We start from the raw sequence: 18,208 nt of genomic DNA, 5'->3' as shown, positions 1-18,208 counted from the left end.
GACAAGCTTATCTTTTAGTCAAGCTCAGCTGGAGCTGCTTAATAGTCAGGACATGTGGAAGATGCTCTGAAGCTTTTGGAAGCTGTCAGGATATAGCCCTTATAGCTAAGGCTACGGCAGCAGTGATCAATATGATAAATGTGTATGAAGGACAAAGAGAAATCTTAAACACCCCAAGTACTTTGCTTCAATTAAATAATTCCACGAAAAAACAATTTCTGACATATACCGTGAAAGGGGTTCAATCACTTAAATCCAGTTTTAGAAAAAATGCATACATTATTGCAAGACGAGCTTTTCCCTTTCAAACCAAATATGGAAAGGTCCATAACACTTCATCAACCAGGAACAACACACCTGTGATGAGAACATGAACAATGAAAAATTATGAAAGACTGTCTAGGTGCTAAAAATACATATACACAAGGACAAATGAAGACAAACCGTTGCAAACTTGAAATGCCATACAACTCACAAGAATTACTGCAAGAGCTAATAATCAATTTATTGAATAAAGTTAAAACAATTGACAAAAATCAAACTAGTTTTCTGTAATATAAGATGCCTTGTTAGCACCTACAAAATAGGGGTTTATAAAACTCAAATAACTGCCACAAGGAAAAAATAAAACAGCACAAAGCAAAACCGATTATTTCAATCAGTGAAATAAATGAGGATAGGGAATTACATTACTCAATTACATTGCACAGAAAGATTAAAGCTTTTTTAATCAACTGAAAACTCTTGTATGCAGCCTTCCAAAAAGCAAAAGTTTTAAAAAAGCCCTTCGGCTAAGTCCTTTTTATAAAAGAACCCATCTGACTAAAAGGAAGGTGGCCAATGTCTCTGTATACTCACACTTCTGAAGTCTAAATCCCAGGAAGGAAAATTGTTACATTTCAGCGTTTTCTTCTTTGAATTTCTCATGCAGGTTTATACATAATCAAATGTGTGGCAAACAATGATAATTATGCACTTAACTCGATCTTCTAAGTACAGATTTTCTACTAACAGAAAAGGCACATGTTTTCTACCAACAGAAACCTGCAAGATCAAAAACTTCAACCAAACTATTAAGCAAGGAGATATGAGGGTGAGCACAAGAGTTTGAATATAACTTCTTGTGCCAAGCCTAAGCCTGTATCTGCTGAAGATGTGCATATAAGCTAATTTAGCCATCACATGCATTCTGAAGGCAAAGAAGGTGTGTATAAAACACCAGTCCATGAGAGAAAAGAGAAAGATTTGTGAATGAAATGGCTTGCTTCTACAAGATCAAGAACTACAGCAACTCCATTATGTACATGTCTTCTAGGAATGCATCTGTTCATTAAGAGTACAGAAGTCTGAAGAGCCATACAAGCTGCTGAAGTGTACATATCCAGGACCATCTTCATCTGAATATGGCATGAGTGAAGCAAATGCTGGCATGCAACATCAAAATGTGACACACACACAAAAAAAACACTTCAGCTGACAGTAAGTGAGGAAGCCCAAAAGGAAAGAATCATAACTGAGCAAAAGAAAGATCTGAAGTACTCAGCAAAGAAGCCTCCACTGCTGGATGATGTAGTAAGGGGCAAGTAAAGAGAAAAGTAAACCAAGTACTGCTCACACTATACAAGTCAGACAACTCTAAACGATTAAGGATCACTTGTCATAATCAAGGAAATAAGGAAACTTAACTCCTGATATGGGCCAACAGGAAGATCCAGAAGTTTGCATGCATATTAACATCAGTATTACAATTAATATAAAATGCTGTTCCTTGTAAAAAAATAATACTATATATATATATATATATATATATATATATATATATATATATATATATATATATATATATACACACACACACACACACACGCACACATTTTTATGTATACAAATATATATTTTTTGTTTTACTGAAACGGCAGATTTCTCACATTTTTTTCACTGAGGAACTCCAGTCATTAGCTATACTAAGTAAACCTGATTAGCCAAGTCATGCAATCAAGTATTAGTTTTACCAGAATAACTGCCTCTCAGTACATGGACAGCTTCTTTGGACTTGACTCCCGTTGATCATTAGCGAGACTGTCCAGTGTTTTGAAATGATGTCCCAAAGAACCAAGGACACTATGATTAGCAAAGCAGTAGCAAAAGGCATGAGACTGTACAAGACCACCTCTGGCATGAACATTAACAAAAAGCCAAGACTTTCAACTGGCTAAGTATCAGAAAATGACAGCAGTTTTAAGAAACCCTACCTTCATGGTTCATTCCTGGCACTACAACAAGAGTTGTTACTTGTCCAAAATGCACCAAACAAGAATGATCATCTCTACATATGAAGCGGCTGAACGCAATGCACACCAATGTCTCAAACAAGCAGACAAGAACCAGAGATGACAATAAGTGCACCAAGTACAGGCCTTGAAAATGTCAGACTAAAACAACACATTCTAATAAACTACATGAAAAAAGCAACTGACCATAACAATGGGGGGTGAGGGTGGGGATGTAATCAAAGACAACAGCATAAGTTACTGCTGTAGCCAGTGCTCAATATGGCTTGAAAAACCTTCTCATAAGCTCAAAACCTTCATTTAACAACAACAAAGATGAAGAACCACACACCATTAGTGCGGCAAATGCTGCTCTCTTCGGGGAAGACAGCCCATTAAATTACTCTAACTAGGTTTTACTCTATGCATGTAGTGAGGGGACTGCCTCCTTAGAAATAATGCTTCAAAAAAAGACCTGCAATTCCAAGGAACAACCATTGCAACAGCAGAAGAACTGGACTGTGATCAATGTGCTTATAAAGCAGAAGTGTATAATACAGACTTGATGACATACCCATCATGAGTAGGCCGACCACAACGTAAACCTTTAAGTACATTTCTGCATTTTTACTATGAATCTAAAAATGTCACTAGGCCTTCAGGATGATACCTTTTTAGTAGGCAATGTGTCACACACAGAGATAAAAAGTACCTGTTGTACGATATGGAAATGGTTAATGTAACTGACTTTTAATGGTCTACTGTTTAAGTCTATAGTGTCCTTTTCTCCTAAATATGTACACAATTCAGGGCTGAATACAAGCATCATAGGAATCAGTAGTATGACCTCTCATGCCCTATACCCAGTCAAATCTTTTAGTCAGGGCTTCCAATACACAAAGAAATCCAAAATGTTCCCTAATGCTGACATGGCCAAGAAACAAGAAAATAATCAAGAGATCTAGAACAACGGAATCCTCACAAGATGAAATACCAGTCCAGTTGTAATACTTGGCAGGTGCTACACCAGATTCCAGTTAATGCACCATTTTCGCACAGAACACAACACTGGTCAAACAGAAATATGAAAAATATGCTATTTGTCCAACAAAGAGCTAGAACAAAGCCAACAAGGAAAAAAACGTCATTGACTCAGCGTGGAAAATGTACACCAAATATGGAGATTATGAGGTCTGCTGCCTGTACATTCCAAAGTGGTAACCCATTCCTGTAGTACAGCCTGCCTCTGCATATCCATTCTGAACAAGTCTCTGCTACTGGCATAGGTCCAGGTGCAGCCAAAGATGCATTCCTACAAGACATTTGATGGTTATGGGCAGATGCTTAAGAGTACCATTTTGTGTCATTCACATCTCTCTCTCTCTCTCACCATCCTCTGCAGCAATACAGTTGATGGAATTTTTTTATTAGAATATGGGTTAAAGAAAATATTCCAAATAGTGGTCAGGGATTTCTCAACTTCTTTTAAAACAAAGTGGGGAAGATAAGTACACAGAAAATTCATCCATAAATACAGCAGGATAAACAGGTACACAAATGCACACCTTTTTTCTTCCCAACCTCCCAATTTTCATTTCAGAATACTCTGAGTGACCTCAAACATTTATGCTTACAGCCCAACAGTACCTGCATTTTAAAACCTGTTCTTTAACTGTTAATGTTTCTGTGACTGCATATAGTATTGTTCTTTGTCAGGAGGTAGATGCACTTTTTAACTGAATGCACATTAAGAACTGGACTGGCAGCATTTTTTTCCTTCATAAAGTTCACTTTAGTAATAAAATGCGCACAAAACATTCATCAGTGGCAACACTAAGTGTTTTGACTTCTACCTTTTTCATTTGAGTTTGTAACTTAAAAAGGCTGGCTGTCTTTTTAGTCCTTTTCCCTTGTATGCAGTTAATATTCCCTACAAGTACCACTGTCTGTTGCCCAGTTTCAAGACAAAATACAAAGTCATATCTGTGTCCTGTTCCCAAGTGATTTCTTTCACTCTTAATTATACTTTCAACACTGGTGAACTCTACTTAATCAGCCATCAATGTAGAGCTACAAACAGTCAAGAGCAAAACTTGACTGGCTACATTTCAGTTACAACCAAGAGGCCACCTTCCCAACAAATGACTGTTTCTTAGTTCTTCTAAATAATCATCCTCCAAATACTGTTTAAATCTTTTTCTTCAAAACCAGTATAATCCACTTTTTAAGCAACAAAGCTTCTCACTGGTTCTCCTGGGGGGATCTTGAAAACAGACCATTTCTCACTTCCTGCAAAGCCGAAAGGAATTTGAACCCAACCTATTTAAAAGAGCACAGTTCATTCTTACAGAAAGTTTTTTTTTCTTCACAGAGCAGAGTCCAGACAGTAGCCAATTAAAGCGCACAGAGCATTAAAACATTGAAAAACCCTCCTCCTGAAGGAGCACAAAACTCCACGTCACTGTCAGTACTGCTTTCCGTCATTAAGGAAGAAGAGGCTGATCAATAAGCCATTGCTGCAACTTCAACTTACACCAACAATTCTCTTCGATGATGGAACTTAAACTTCCTTTTTAAAGTGTCTCAGTACGAGGATTGCTCAAGCTGCATTTCAAATTCCAAAGACAAGCTTACTCAGAAAATGCAGTATTTCTCTGAATTCACAACTGTCATGTGCAATACCCGTCAAGAAATGAAGCAGGATTCTGGCAAGCTGACACCTTTCAAGATACAACGTATCAAAGCAGGCCTGGAAAGAAAACCTGCATCTCAAAGTTGAGCTCTTACATATATTCTGCTCTACTGTGATAAGGATGGCTTAGATCAAGTCAAGCTAAATGGCTACAAAAGGTGTTAAAGAACTTCTAATTGCAGTTTATTTTCCTCATACTTAAGATCAGTACTAAATACAACATCCCTCATAAAAGCAAGAGAGCAACTCTGAGATAAAGATTTTTTTCTCCCACTTTAATAGATCTGCTGCTTCTCTGTAAACAGAGATATGGAATGAAAGCAGAAGCTGTACGAGACCCTTCTCTCTCACTTCATTTGCTGGGGGAGCAGGGGGTCAGCTCAGTCGTTCTTTCCGGGCGGGCTGCATGGTAAGAGTACGTCAACGTTTGAGACCAAACCCGCCTTCCTGATGGGGCGCAAGCTGGTGCGCCTTTTTCCCCACTCCTCTCAGTCTCCGTGTCTCAGTGTGCTAGCAGTGGTCTCGCTCTCTCCCTCTCTCTTTTGTTACTGGCTGGTTTCTCCTGTTGCTCTCACACAGTGGTGCTTCAGTTGTAGCAGTGGAAAACAGGTATCCGTTTGTTTTTTTTTTTTATTTCCCAGATTAAAATGCTGATGAACTAAGCCACTTTCTAGCTTAGCTCTTCCTCCCATAACCTAAAAGAGAAGTGGGAACAAAAAAAAAGTTTACTATAACATTTTTGAAATCAATACTGCTTTTACTATACTTAAATGCATACCAATCAAAGCTAGTATTTAATTTATGAGCTTTAGAGAAATATTTTACAATATTTGATCAGATACTGAAAGGGCTGCCTATGCTGCAGGAGCAACTCCTTTAAAAGTAAAGATGGGTCTTTCATGTAGTGCAACTGAAAAAGTTTGTACATTACAGTCTTATCCTTTACCCTTTTGGGATACAGCATAATGTCCAACCACCAACAAGGCCTGTAGCAAAAAAATACATCTGGCTGAGTGGCATTTTTCAAGCTTTAAAACCATTATGGTATACAACAGGCTGAGACAAAAGGTGATTTTGCTTAATTGTCAGAACAAAATTTAAATCCCAATATGGACTCAACTTAAGCCTCAATCCTGTTTAAAAAAACGTCTGCCTTGGCATAATCCTCTTCTCTTACTATGAAACAATCTGACAAGACAGAAGAGTAGTCCATTAATGAGGAATAAGAAAACATCAAGAAAAAAATTCACACACACGCAGGAGCTGAGGTTAACAGACTGCATAAATGGACTACTCCATGACTGAATGAAGGCAGAGGGCTATGGAGGAAAGGGAAAGCCAGCAAGAAAGAAAAATGGTAAGTACACCACCAGGGTCAGTCCCATGTCCATTGTGCTTGCTTCAGAAAAATCTCAGGGAATGCAGAACAGGATCAGTCTGTACACAGATGGCATTAACGCAGATGTAGTAGTAGATAATGGTGGGAAGAGTATAAAGAAGGACTTGAAGAGAGGGTAAAACCTGGAGGTGATGACATAATACTTCCACTTTTATGGGCCCTAATCAGGCCACACGTTTGCTAATATGTGCTTTTCTGGAGTCTGTATAAAAGCATCAAGCAACTAAATATCCACAGAAAAGCCCACAGAAACATGTGTCAATAAAGACCTCAAAGACAAAATGCACATGACCATGTCATGGAGATGTGAAAGAGGATGCTAAGCCGAGGAGGAGTGACTATAACCTTCCATCCTCATGAAGGATCAGGGCCCCTCACACTCTTTGGCACTTTTTTCATTCATGTACTGAACATATAGCAGCAGCAGTTTTCCTTAAGATCACAGTACAGCTGTGCAAAGACATTCACTATAAACATACTTTAACAGAAGTAGCTGTAGTATGTAGCCTCACCCTCTACTTCCTCTTTGGTACTGCCAATACGTTTTACAGCATGCTCTGAACCACTGCATGTTGCTGTTGTTTTAAGGAGGTGGGGTTCATCAGGACAACAACTTTTTTTCTGCAGCCGTTACAAAGACCTGTATGGCTTCCTCTTGCATAAGGATGCTTGGCACAGGCTGCCAAAATTCATGCAGATGGTTGTGGGATACAACCTTGTGCCATTTAGGGATGTGAATGCTCCACACAGCTGGCTGGAAGATCAATGTTAGTGTGGAACTTACTTCATTCATCTACTCTAACAAATGTACAAAGCTCTTTCTTTGTGAATATCTTTAGTTATGTTACGTACCCTCACACAACTGTACTTTCTTCAGCACGAATGCTGATAAAGGCTTTTCTAAAAATGCTGAAGCCATATGATTGCTTCCCAAACTGATACCTTCAGCTACAGCTACTGTTGATTTTTCTCAGTTTCCCAACCCAAGAACCCAGCTCCAGGAAGCAGCGAGACTGACAAAAGTAAGGGCCTGGGCTCTAACTCTTCTCCAAACACTTTCTTAATATGGCTAAAAATGTGATGAGGTAACCTTTTTTTTTTTGTTTCACAGTGAATGTACAATGACTCAAGTTCTTTAAGAAACAGAGTTTGCAATCAAATAATGTTAATGAGCATCCCCTTACACGTTTCCTTTTGTTAATGAAGCATGGGGGAATGAATATGGCAAAATGGTGAAAAGGGACCCTTTTCAAAGTGCATCAGTGACGGTACAATTTTTCAACACATGGGTTACCACTACAAATGGACCTCTTTGAACTTTCAGAAGGATAAGACCATGGACTAATAAAGTCAAATCCCTGTTTCTTGTTACTACTACTAGCTCTGTATTGATCATTGGCAGCATCATGTAAACAAGTCTACCAAGAACAAACTCTGCTTAAGTTTCAAATTCTTTGCACAGACTGCGCAACATATCCAACAAAGACGGATTATGCTCTTAAATGTCATGTGCCAGAAACAGACGCTAGGACGCTAGACAGGACCATAGCTTAACCTGAACACAGTTTTCATAAAGGTTGCTTAAAGCCTGCTCAACACCAAATGCTCTACAGAGCTGAAGTCACTAAACATTTTTCTTTTACTCTGTAAAAACAATCTGACATTTTTTTCCAAGCCTAAGAATGTGCCAACATTTTTGCTGAGGACAAAACCATGACAGTCAACCAAGTACAACAGTTAATGAAGCAGGCATAAGTAAATTCAGTAAGCAATGCAAAGTTAATTTACATGAGGCCTAATAAAAGTCAACAGCAGAAATAAGTAGCTAAACACTTTTCACTTAAATAAATGCAAAAGTCACGAACACACAGGCAACAAACATCTGTGCAAATTTACCATTTTCAAATAACATTAACAAAGAAAGATTGGGGCTTAGAAAGAGGAAGAAAAAAAACTGTTTCTGGTATGTCAAGAGAAGGAATTCAAAACTGCGTGTGTTAGGAAATTGTGCATCTGGTTATACACAATACAAAAATGGAGATAAACTAACATCAGTTTTGAGCTAAGAGACTTTTATTAAATTTGTGGCAGTAAAGGACAGCAGTTTGTAGTACTTTGTATGTGACTGTAGCCAACATACGGCTGCCAAATCTGCTATGGATAATTTGTATTTTTTAATATTTTGCATTGATGGTGTTTGAAGTCTTTCGGCTTTTCCCAGTTAGGGGTCGCCACAGCGGAACTCCGGTCTGTTAATGATTGGTAGTTGATTTTTACGTGCCGAGTTACCAGCCCTGACGCACAACCTTCAACGAAGGTACGCCCATTCACGCTTGTCTCCATGCAGAAGACGCTCTAGCTGAGAGTCGAACCAGACAGCATCTTACTGTGAGGCGACAACGCTACCGCAGCACCACCACCGTTTGAAGTCTTTCTAATGAACCTACATATTAAAAGTAGTCTTTTGAAGAAAATTTATATTAGGAAAACAGAAGCCTATGTGCTGGAAGAAATGGTCAGGGGAAAGAATAATGATAGGAGATGGCCTACTTGCTTCTCTCTGGGGTTGGGGATGCCCACTGAGTGCAGTTGCTGTGTAGAACCCTTGGTGGGACACCAGGGATCACCACATTATTTTTGCCTTCAGCAGGACAGGAATACAAAGGGAATGCCTCTTTGGAAAGTCGGAGATAAACCCCTTGCAGACACCTACTGCAAACCAACTCCCTCAGGATGTAGCAGGTATGTGAACCAGTAAGGCTTTAATGCTCCCCAAATTCAAGAAAGAATGCTGGCACTGCTCTCCTCCTCCCAATCAACCACAAATGGGCCTCTGAGTTCTTGTCACTAAGAGGAACAATGGGCTGACCGGGCAGGTAGCTAAATGATAGCAGGATTAAGAAAACTACAGGTTGACTTTTAATGAATGGTTTGTGTGTGTGACCTTTTTATCCTTTGGTTTGGATATTAGATGGGATATTTTGCAGGCACTCATATTTATGAGCATCAGGCTTGATTTTAAGCAGTACATTTCTGATGTGCAGTCAAACAATCCACTCATGCCATATTGAAGAGATTAAAAAAGGTGAAAATATGTCATGTCTACAGCTAGTAGGATTTGGCTTTATTGACCTGAAAGTACCTACAGAGACTTAAGTCATGGGCTTTCAGAAGTCATGCCACTGAAACAGTGATATGTCCTTTAGGGGTCATTTGCATATACAGAAAATAAAAGGCGTATGGGCTGAAGGATAAAATCACACTGAAGTTTATTTCAAAAATAAATAATTCGATTAGGTAAGTGCTTTCGAGGCAACCCTCTTCATCAGACCTTAATACAAAAATGAAAAGACAAATGAAGTTTAAATAAAACCAACAACCAATAAAAACATCTTAAAAATCAGTGTGGCAGCCCTCTTTTTTTTTTCAAAAGAGGTTTTAAAGAAACGGCACTGTTAAGACCAGGTGACAAATAAGCTTTAAAATCCACAATCCATCTCAGTTCAACGTATTCAGTCTCATTGCTGACATCATTGTCATTTGCATATATCCCATGTGCCTTGACTATAGGAAACTGAAGGTATTATACAATAAAGACTATAATTTGTCTGGGTCTTTCTTGCAGTTGTTTACTGAATGGTTTTGTCCTTGCAACCGTTTTACCCTTTGGACTGAATATCAGCTAAGAAAACATGAGAATGGCATTTCCCAAGGTTCTATAACTGGCTCCCTTCTTTGGCATTTTTTCTCTGATCTCAACACTGACAAGGAGGCCCTCTGGCTAACTACTAAGTTCACCAATGATTGCAAGTTGAATGTAGTTGTCAAATCATCAAATAATAAATTCCCTTCGAATGGAACTATCATTCGTCAATACCTCGTGTAGTGAGAAAGGGCTCAAACTAAACACTAAGAAAAGCAATATTAACTCCTTTGGAGAACAAATTGCCATTATATACTGCTTACGACACCTCACTCTCCAGTAAGTCTCTCATCAGAAACTTGGATAGGTGGCCTCCTCTTTGAACACTCTGTAGCGACTGCAGTTAGGAAGTTCTTCTATATATCACAATGCATCACCAAAGACATCTCTTCCAAATCCAAACAGAATGCACCTCTTTACTCAGCCCTTGACACATTACAGAGTATAATGTATTCCTTTGACATGCACCTTTACAGACATATCAAACTCTAAAAACAAAAGGACCCCAATAAAAAATCTTGGGTCTCAAAAATCTTTGGAATGGCTGGAATCATTATTTTACTCAATGTCGTACAGTCTCTCTAAGGGAGACCTATGCCTTGCTGTGTCCTCAGGGATCCCATTATTCAAGATATGTTTTTTCAGTGTATTAAATAGTGCAGCCAACACTTGAACAAGAGATCTTAATCTACATCAGGGAGTAAGTAAAACTAAATGGAGACAGGTTCAACATCCAGCACCTCCCCTTCCTTTAGAATACACTTCTCTATAAAACCAACACCACCAAGAAACGGCAATGAAAAAGTGAAGAAAGAACGATCCAGGTACCTCAAGGTTCACACTCCTATATTGTAAGACCAAGAGTTGAGTGCTTTCTTCTCTGCTAGATGTAACAGAGATGAAAGTGCTCAGTGTTTGGTCTTACAATAAAGGAGTGTGGACCTTGAGGTGCCTGGATCGTTCTTTCTTCACTTTTTCATCGACACTTCTCTTATATGTCCAGAAGTGCGATTCTCTTTTGGCCTTCAAACAAAGCTTGTACAATTGGGTGTATACCCTAAAAGATGGCCTCTGGTCTTACAGTCTTGTATTTCTTAGGATTCCTATGATTTAGATCACTACTTCAGTAGTCTTGGCTACTAGTATGACTCACACAGCTACAACACGGAAGGGAGGTGTGGCCTGAAAGGGATAGCTGGATTGTACTCTATCCTGTAGTATTACTGCAGTAAACTGTGCTCTAGCCTAAGAATCAATGTCAATCTGCAGTGTTTTGAGAATGGGTGCATAGGTGTACAGGTGACTGCCCCATGCTCACTACCCTACGAATTGCACCATTGCCGCTGTGCCCATTGTGCTATAAGACTTAATACCTTACATTTTTTAGATGGAGAAGAGCAAAAATGTAAGCGAGCAGTATTTGTATACCATGTTAGAATATAACATGTCCATGTTTTAAGTCAAAAGAAAAACTAGTTAGACTTCCTAGTCTTTTGGTTCTGAGCAAACGGTACCTTAGTGGTCTGTGAACATCCAGGGACTGCAGAATTAAGGTCTTAAGCCAGGGGGTGGGCAATTCTCGTATGGCAGTGGTCTCAAATTTAATACTTTCTTAAAGAATTGTTTTGCTGGTAACAAACTAAGGGCAGATCCAAGGAAAGGCAGGCTGAAATAGCCGAGAGATGAACTTTTAATAGGTGTTTAGCCAAGCCTGCTAAAGTACTGCAAAATGATGATCACTGGTGCTGTGTTACGACCCTTTCTTTTCCACAGCCACCAGAAAGAAAACATTTTCCATTCTGATAAATAAGATTTTCTACTAAATAGTGTCCTTAACTTCTTGATGATACTCAGCATGTACCGTGTCTGCAGAGCACCAAGATCAAATCATCCAAGCTTTAAAATGTAGTGTCTTCTGGTTCCAGTTTATGAGTAGGTTATGCATGAGGCTGTTAAATAAAAATTACGTACTCACCATGACTATGCATCTGTGCTGTCTCTCTTCATCCTTCAACAAATGGATTTTGGATCCAACTTCAGTCACTTTATAACAGTTGGATTCAAAACATGAGGGGCTCACCCAGCACCCTGTGCCTGTACCACGAAAAAAGCACTATATCTGTATTAAGCCGATCTAAAGATTGACTTATTACAGATCCACCCCCCAACCCCTTCCACTGAAGAGCAGCAGGAAAAAACACACTCATTCCCTCTATTGCCAGACCAACCAGGTGGCCAGATGCATAAAATGCCCCCTCCCTCCTGTCCAGCTATTCTGGTCCTGCCCCAACCCCTCCCCCTTTTATTAAAAAAATAAACAATTTATTTTTATAAACTATAGCAAACTGCTTGCTAGAAATGTAGCAAAGGGCTGCTATAGTTTATACCCTGCTTGTACGGAGTGCTACAGCTCTCAGATTTTAGATTAAAAAAATATTTAAACTGTTAAACTTTAGCAAACCATTTTCTACAATGTAGCAAAGAGTTGCTACAGTGTAGACCACACACTAAGCGCTGTAGCAAATGTAATACCTGCTTTCAAAAAGATATTGCATAGACACTGGGATCAGTTAACTGCACCCCCCACAGCAAATGCAATACCTGCTTTTAAAAAGATACTGCATTAGATATAGGGATCAGCTAACCACGTAACCCCCCCACCAACACTTTGCAGCTGGGGCAGCTGCCCCTCTTCCACCACGCTAGCTACGCTACTGTCCTCCCCTTACCCATAATCCTTCTTTCTAGTTAGAATTACTTCAGATCAAGTTTGCCATCGCTTTAGTCTATAGTGCATGTAAAAACAGCTATCTAATAGGAACAATGCAGAAATATTAAAATTAACATCCTGGTGAAATAACCACATAACTTAAGAAGTGAACAAGAAGAGCTGGATCTCATCAGTCAGGCAATACATTACTCCTCAGTTTGAACTAGAAGACTTGGGAATTAATAAAATCGTGAAGTAGGAAGGGGGATGGAGGGTGGGAGGTTGAGGGAGGATGAAAACAGACAACACAGATGCATCATTAATGTAAGTACATAACTTCAGTATCTGATGCTGTCTTTTTCATCTGCTCCTCAAAAGCAGGGAAAGGATCCCCAGCTAGGGAAACCTCAACGCAAGATATTCTGGAGTACAGCAGAGCCAAATGTTGCCCTATTCCTAGATAAAATGTCCAATTTGTAGTCAGCAATGAAGGTATGCGAGACTGACCAGTGGCAGCTCCACAAATGTCATCTACAGAAGCTCTACACCAGAAGGCAGAGGATGTGGATAAGGACCTGGTGGAATAAGCCTTAGGTCATCCAGGAAGTGTGAATCAGTTTTCTTTACAGACAATAGAAATGCAATCAGTGAGCCACTTTTCTAAAGTAACCTTTGACTCTGGAAAGGGAAACAAAATAGTTTGATTTTCTGAAATCCTTCTTTCTGTAGATACAGAATTGAAGGTGCCTTTAGGAAAGGCTTCACATAATTCAGATGAGGGCAAACAGGATTGGTTATATGTACTACATGAAAATTGGAAATAGCTTTAAGTTTAATCTTTACATTACATTAGCTAGCACCACTGTTAAAATAAAAGCAAGAAAATCTAGAAAAGCTGAAATGGGTGCTGAAAAGGAATCTAGTTGTTTCTGGACAGCCCGATGGGAGAACTGTTTCCATTTACTCTTATACACCTTTCTTGTTGGATCATTTTAAGATATGAGGTTGTGTCTCACCAGAGATGAAAACTGGACCGTACAGCTATTACGGGAAGTGGAGAAACCATGTGGTCATTTCAAGGGTCTGAAGTTTAGGTGAATAATTCCTGATGGGTGAGAGAAGATCCTGGTTCAGATCCAACACCCAAGGAGGGTGCACAACATAAGGCCAAAGAAAAGGGGACCATACTTAAAGTGGCAATGAGGATTACTTTGCACTTCCAGTAAGACGCTTGGCAACTCCCCCTCTGGAGCGATTAGAGCAAAGTACCTGCTCCACTAGGGATTGAGAGGAGAAGTAAAGTCGTCGCAGCATGGTTGGCCCCAATGACAGAAAATTTATTCTGCCACCACAGGGTTGCAAGATCATTCATGAGGCTGTAAGATAGACCTGCTTAATTTGTCTGCTAGAACGTTGGACTTCCCTGGGGTATGCACTGCCAGGAGAAAATAAACAGAAGAAATCACCCACTACCAAACTCTTATCGCTTCCCGACACAGGAGGCAGGATTTGAATCCCCCCCTAGCTTGTTGATGTACAAGACAACTGACACACTGAATGGCAATCATCCCCAGAAGAGCAGCATCTTGAAACGCTTGCAACACTAGTAGGACTGCTCTCATTTCCATGACACTGATGTGATGTGAAGATTGGTCTCCAACTGGGAGGAAGTACATTGGAGAGTCCTTCCCCCAGTTGGGAGGCGTCCATAGTCACTATGCCCACAGGTGGTGGAAGGATAACAGAGCAGCCTTTAGAAACTTCTCTGGCAGATTTTTGCTAATATGTAATGGAGCAGAGAGAAAGTATCATACGAAACAACACTGCTCTACAAAAGTGTCCACTGTAGTACTCTCATGTAATACCTTAAAAGGAGTATTAGGAGTTATGAAAGCTGCCACACATCCCAAGAGTTGTAAAACAAACCTTACTGGCAGGGGATGAAGAGACAGAAAGTGGGATGCTTGACTCTAATGTAGTTACTTGAGTGAGGAAGGCTTGCAATTTGGGTAACTTTGTTCAAACAAGCACCAATTAATTCCATGACTTGAGTAGGGAAGAGCTGAGACTTGGCATAGTTCACTGCAATGCCCAGTTGAAGACACAGTTGGAGCTAGTAGTCCCTGGCTTGAATCAGTAGATGCCTGGTGGGAACAGAGATGAGCCAATCTTCAAGATACAGAAACACATTGAATCCCAGCAATCTTAGGGGAGCTGCAAACCACTGCCATGCACTTGGTGAACACTCTGGAGGCTGTGGTAAGACCAAAGGCAGGGCTCTGAACTGGTAATGACTGGCTCCCAGCTGGAAGTGCAGAAATCTCCTGGAACTCCCATTTTTTTGATGTGATACAATGTATCCTGGAGATCTATAGTGCACATCTAATTGTCCTTGCACAGATGTGGCAGAATGGACTGAACACGTGACCACTCGGAAACTGAAGAGTCTGACATACTAGTTTAAGTTGAGGAGATCCAGGATAAGTCTCTAGCCCCTGGTTTTCTTTGGCACTAAAAAGAACCTTGAATAAGTTCTGAATCTTTGCTGGTATGGGGGCCATCTAGATGACTCTTTTTCCAGCTGTTTTTGCATTTCTAAAGCCACTGCTTTTCTCTGACTAGGATCATCAACTCAAAACTTTTGCAGAACTGGGGGGGTCCGTCGGGACAAAGCTATGTAATAACATCCGGAAATAATCTTCTGTACCCAAGTGCCATTGGTGATGGTTGCCCATGTTTGTGGATGCAGGGTTAAGCACCCCCCGACTGCCTCCTGAGTGCAGCAGTCTGGCAACCCTTCAGGAGCACTGACAGGGTTTCTCACAGAAGGGACCTCTAAAACCCGGATTCTGTGGGCCTCATCTGCCACAAGGGAGTTGCCTGTTATTGTAGTTCCCCCCTCTGCCATAGGGGGAGATCTATTCACACAGGATAACCCTGCGACTTCCAGAATGACATTTTCCTGCCACCTCCCTGATTCCAGGTAAAGGTTCTGTGAGGTGCAGAAAAATAGATCCCTATGGCAAATACGGTCTTCCTGCCTTGTTCACTCCTGGACAGTGTTTCTTTAACCTTGGGGCCAAATAAGGTAGATCTACCAAAAGGAGCACCGATGAACGATGACTTGAAAGTCACTGCAAAGTTAAAGACGCAGCCATGTGTGCCATCTCACACCTATTCCTGAACCCGTTCTCGAAGCACCTTCTGGGTCATGGAAAATTACTCTCATATAGGTGTTTGAAAGGGACTGTAGGGTGGTCAGTTGCATAATACTGGTCTTGTCCTTCTCAGAAATGGACCCAAACAGGGCATTGGATACCTCTTTTATCAAGTCTCTCTGAAATCTTGTGACATGTGCGCCAAATACTGACTTGAGGACAAAGGTTGCTGATGCATATATGTGCTTACCACACCTGTCCACCACTCTGGAGACACTGTTGGGGTGATGGACAGTAGAACTTTGCTCAGCAAGTTCTTTCTTGGTGGCCACTGCTACCACCATAGCATCTACTAGGGGACCTCTGCTCCAGTGGACCTGATCCTTAGGTGCAACCAGGTACCTGTCAAGTCTTTTAGGAAATGGCTCCATGGCATCTGGATTCTTCCATGCCTAGCAGGAAATGAGGCCCACCATCCCATCCCAGGATGCAGCTGAGCCGGCTCCAAAAGCCTCAAGAAACACAGACACTTCTTTGGGGAAAGGGGGGGCTCAGAAGACCAATCACCTTTCGGTGTTAAAAGCTTGAGTATTTCACTGAAGGAAACATCCTCAAATAGTGATCTGGAGGATCCTTTGCCTTCATCGAAGTCAGTGTCTTCTGTCAGGGATTGCTGTGGGAAATCTAAGTGCATTCTCTTGCAAGTACGCTTCAAAGGGGGCTCCCCAGTGGGATTCTATAAACAGGACTAAGTGTGAGCAGAGTCCTGAATAAGGATAGTCTTCAGGCTTGTACTGGCCAGCTGCCCCAATGTGTCAGGATGCACAAGCTCCAAGACCACAGCAGACAGTTGAGGAAGGGGTGGGCCTGACGGGAGCAAACAGGTCTTATCCTCAGAGGTGGAGAAAGCTCTACTATCTCCGAGGTCGAAGACATAGGAGAAACAAGAGCCGCCCTGGCAGAAGCCGAAGGCAACTGCCCAGGACAACTCAGAATATCACCTTGATCTGCCTCATGGCAGAAGTTGGAGCCCAGCTGCCCAGTGTCAAGGATCTAAAGGGAAGACATGGCTCTGAGGACATCTGACTTGATCCTTACCCAATGGATCTGGCGCGGATGCTTTGGCTACAAAATTCCTCTGGCTCCGACAAGGTCAGAGCCAACTGGATCTGAGATGTTAACAGATTCAAATAAGGCCAAGCCTTCAGATCAGACTCTGGATTCTCAGAGCCGATGGTTCCGAAATCGAATGTCAAATCGGAGTAGGAGTCAACAACTGGGTAAGGGCCTGTGACAGGCTCACGGGTCATTTGAGAGACAGTGCCGGTATAACTCCCAAGTGAACCTGGGCCCAGTGCAACTTCATCTTCCTGCCCACATCAGATTCAGTTAAGCTGCTTGACAACATCAGGCACGATGAGGTAGATGGTGGCCTGGAAGTTCTTCTTGGAGTCTCTTGGAGGGAGAGTGAATGGATCTGAGAAAAAAATTTGGCTCTGGAGTAAAGGTAGAAGAGCCTTGAGCCAGAGATTTTGACTTCTGACTTTGTTGGATCAGACTTCCCAGATGGTCTAGAATTTTTTTCAGGTGGAGCTGAACCTGAAACAGCAAAGGAGCAGCTAATCAGGGGATGATTTCCTGCTCTCTTTGCCCTTGATTGATGAATCCCCTTCAGCCTTCTCAGTTGGCTTTTTGGAAGGGGGAGCTCCAGCAGAAACAGAAGCAGGAGTTAAAGAGGTTGATGGTAAGGGACCCTTCAATACCACCTTGTTGCGGCGTTCAACCAGGGCACAGTAGTTGAAATCTGCACACATTTCACATTAAATGTCTAAGTGAGCAGAGCCCAAGCAATACACATATCCCTGGACAGGACATGGAAATCTTATACCCGCAGGAGGTGCATTTTTTAAACCCGATTGACTTATCCAACATTTTATCTACCTAGAAAAGGAAAGGGAAAGGTAGAAGAGAGAGATTACTAGCAATGGTAAACAGATAATTAACAATGGTAATATTGTGAGGTACCTGTACAAAGGCAGCAGTAGGACGGAAAACATTCAGGTACAGAAAGGATTATGTCATAAAAGGAAGATAAACCAGAAAAAAAAAAAAAAAAAAAAAAAGAAGTTATGTCTTACCATAACGTTCCATCTGAGTTGTTGATCTTCTTCCAGTCATCACTGATGGGATCGGTTCTGAGCCCTCGGAACCGAGTTAGTCTTATACCAAGCTTGCGTGCACCACAAACTCTCGCGCTAAGCTGCTACCCCACAATG

General features: G+C 41.0%; 1 protein-coding gene across 1 annotated transcript in view; it reads right to left on the bottom strand.

The window, feature by feature from the left end:
* Positions 1 to 480: 480 nt before the first annotated feature.
* UPF1 (UPF1 RNA helicase and ATPase) overlaps positions 481 to 18,208 on the bottom strand; it is a 3,097,516-nt gene continuing 3,079,788 nt past the window's right edge. Inside the window, exon 23 of the mRNA XM_044054826.1 lies at positions 481 to 5,657. The gene's annotated coding sequence lies outside the window, so the exon portion shown is untranslated. The remainder of the gene's footprint in view (positions 5,658 to 18,208) is intronic.

This window comes from Protopterus annectens, chromosome 13.part0 (assembly GCF_019279795.1).
Source record: "Protopterus annectens isolate FY-2018-M chromosome 13.part0, PAN1.0, whole genome shotgun sequence".
In the NCBI taxonomy this organism is placed as follows: domain Eukaryota; kingdom Metazoa; phylum Chordata; order Ceratodontiformes; family Protopteridae; genus Protopterus; species Protopterus annectens.
Note: the sequence above shows the minus strand (reverse complement) of the source record. Positions and strands in the feature narration are given on the sequence as shown.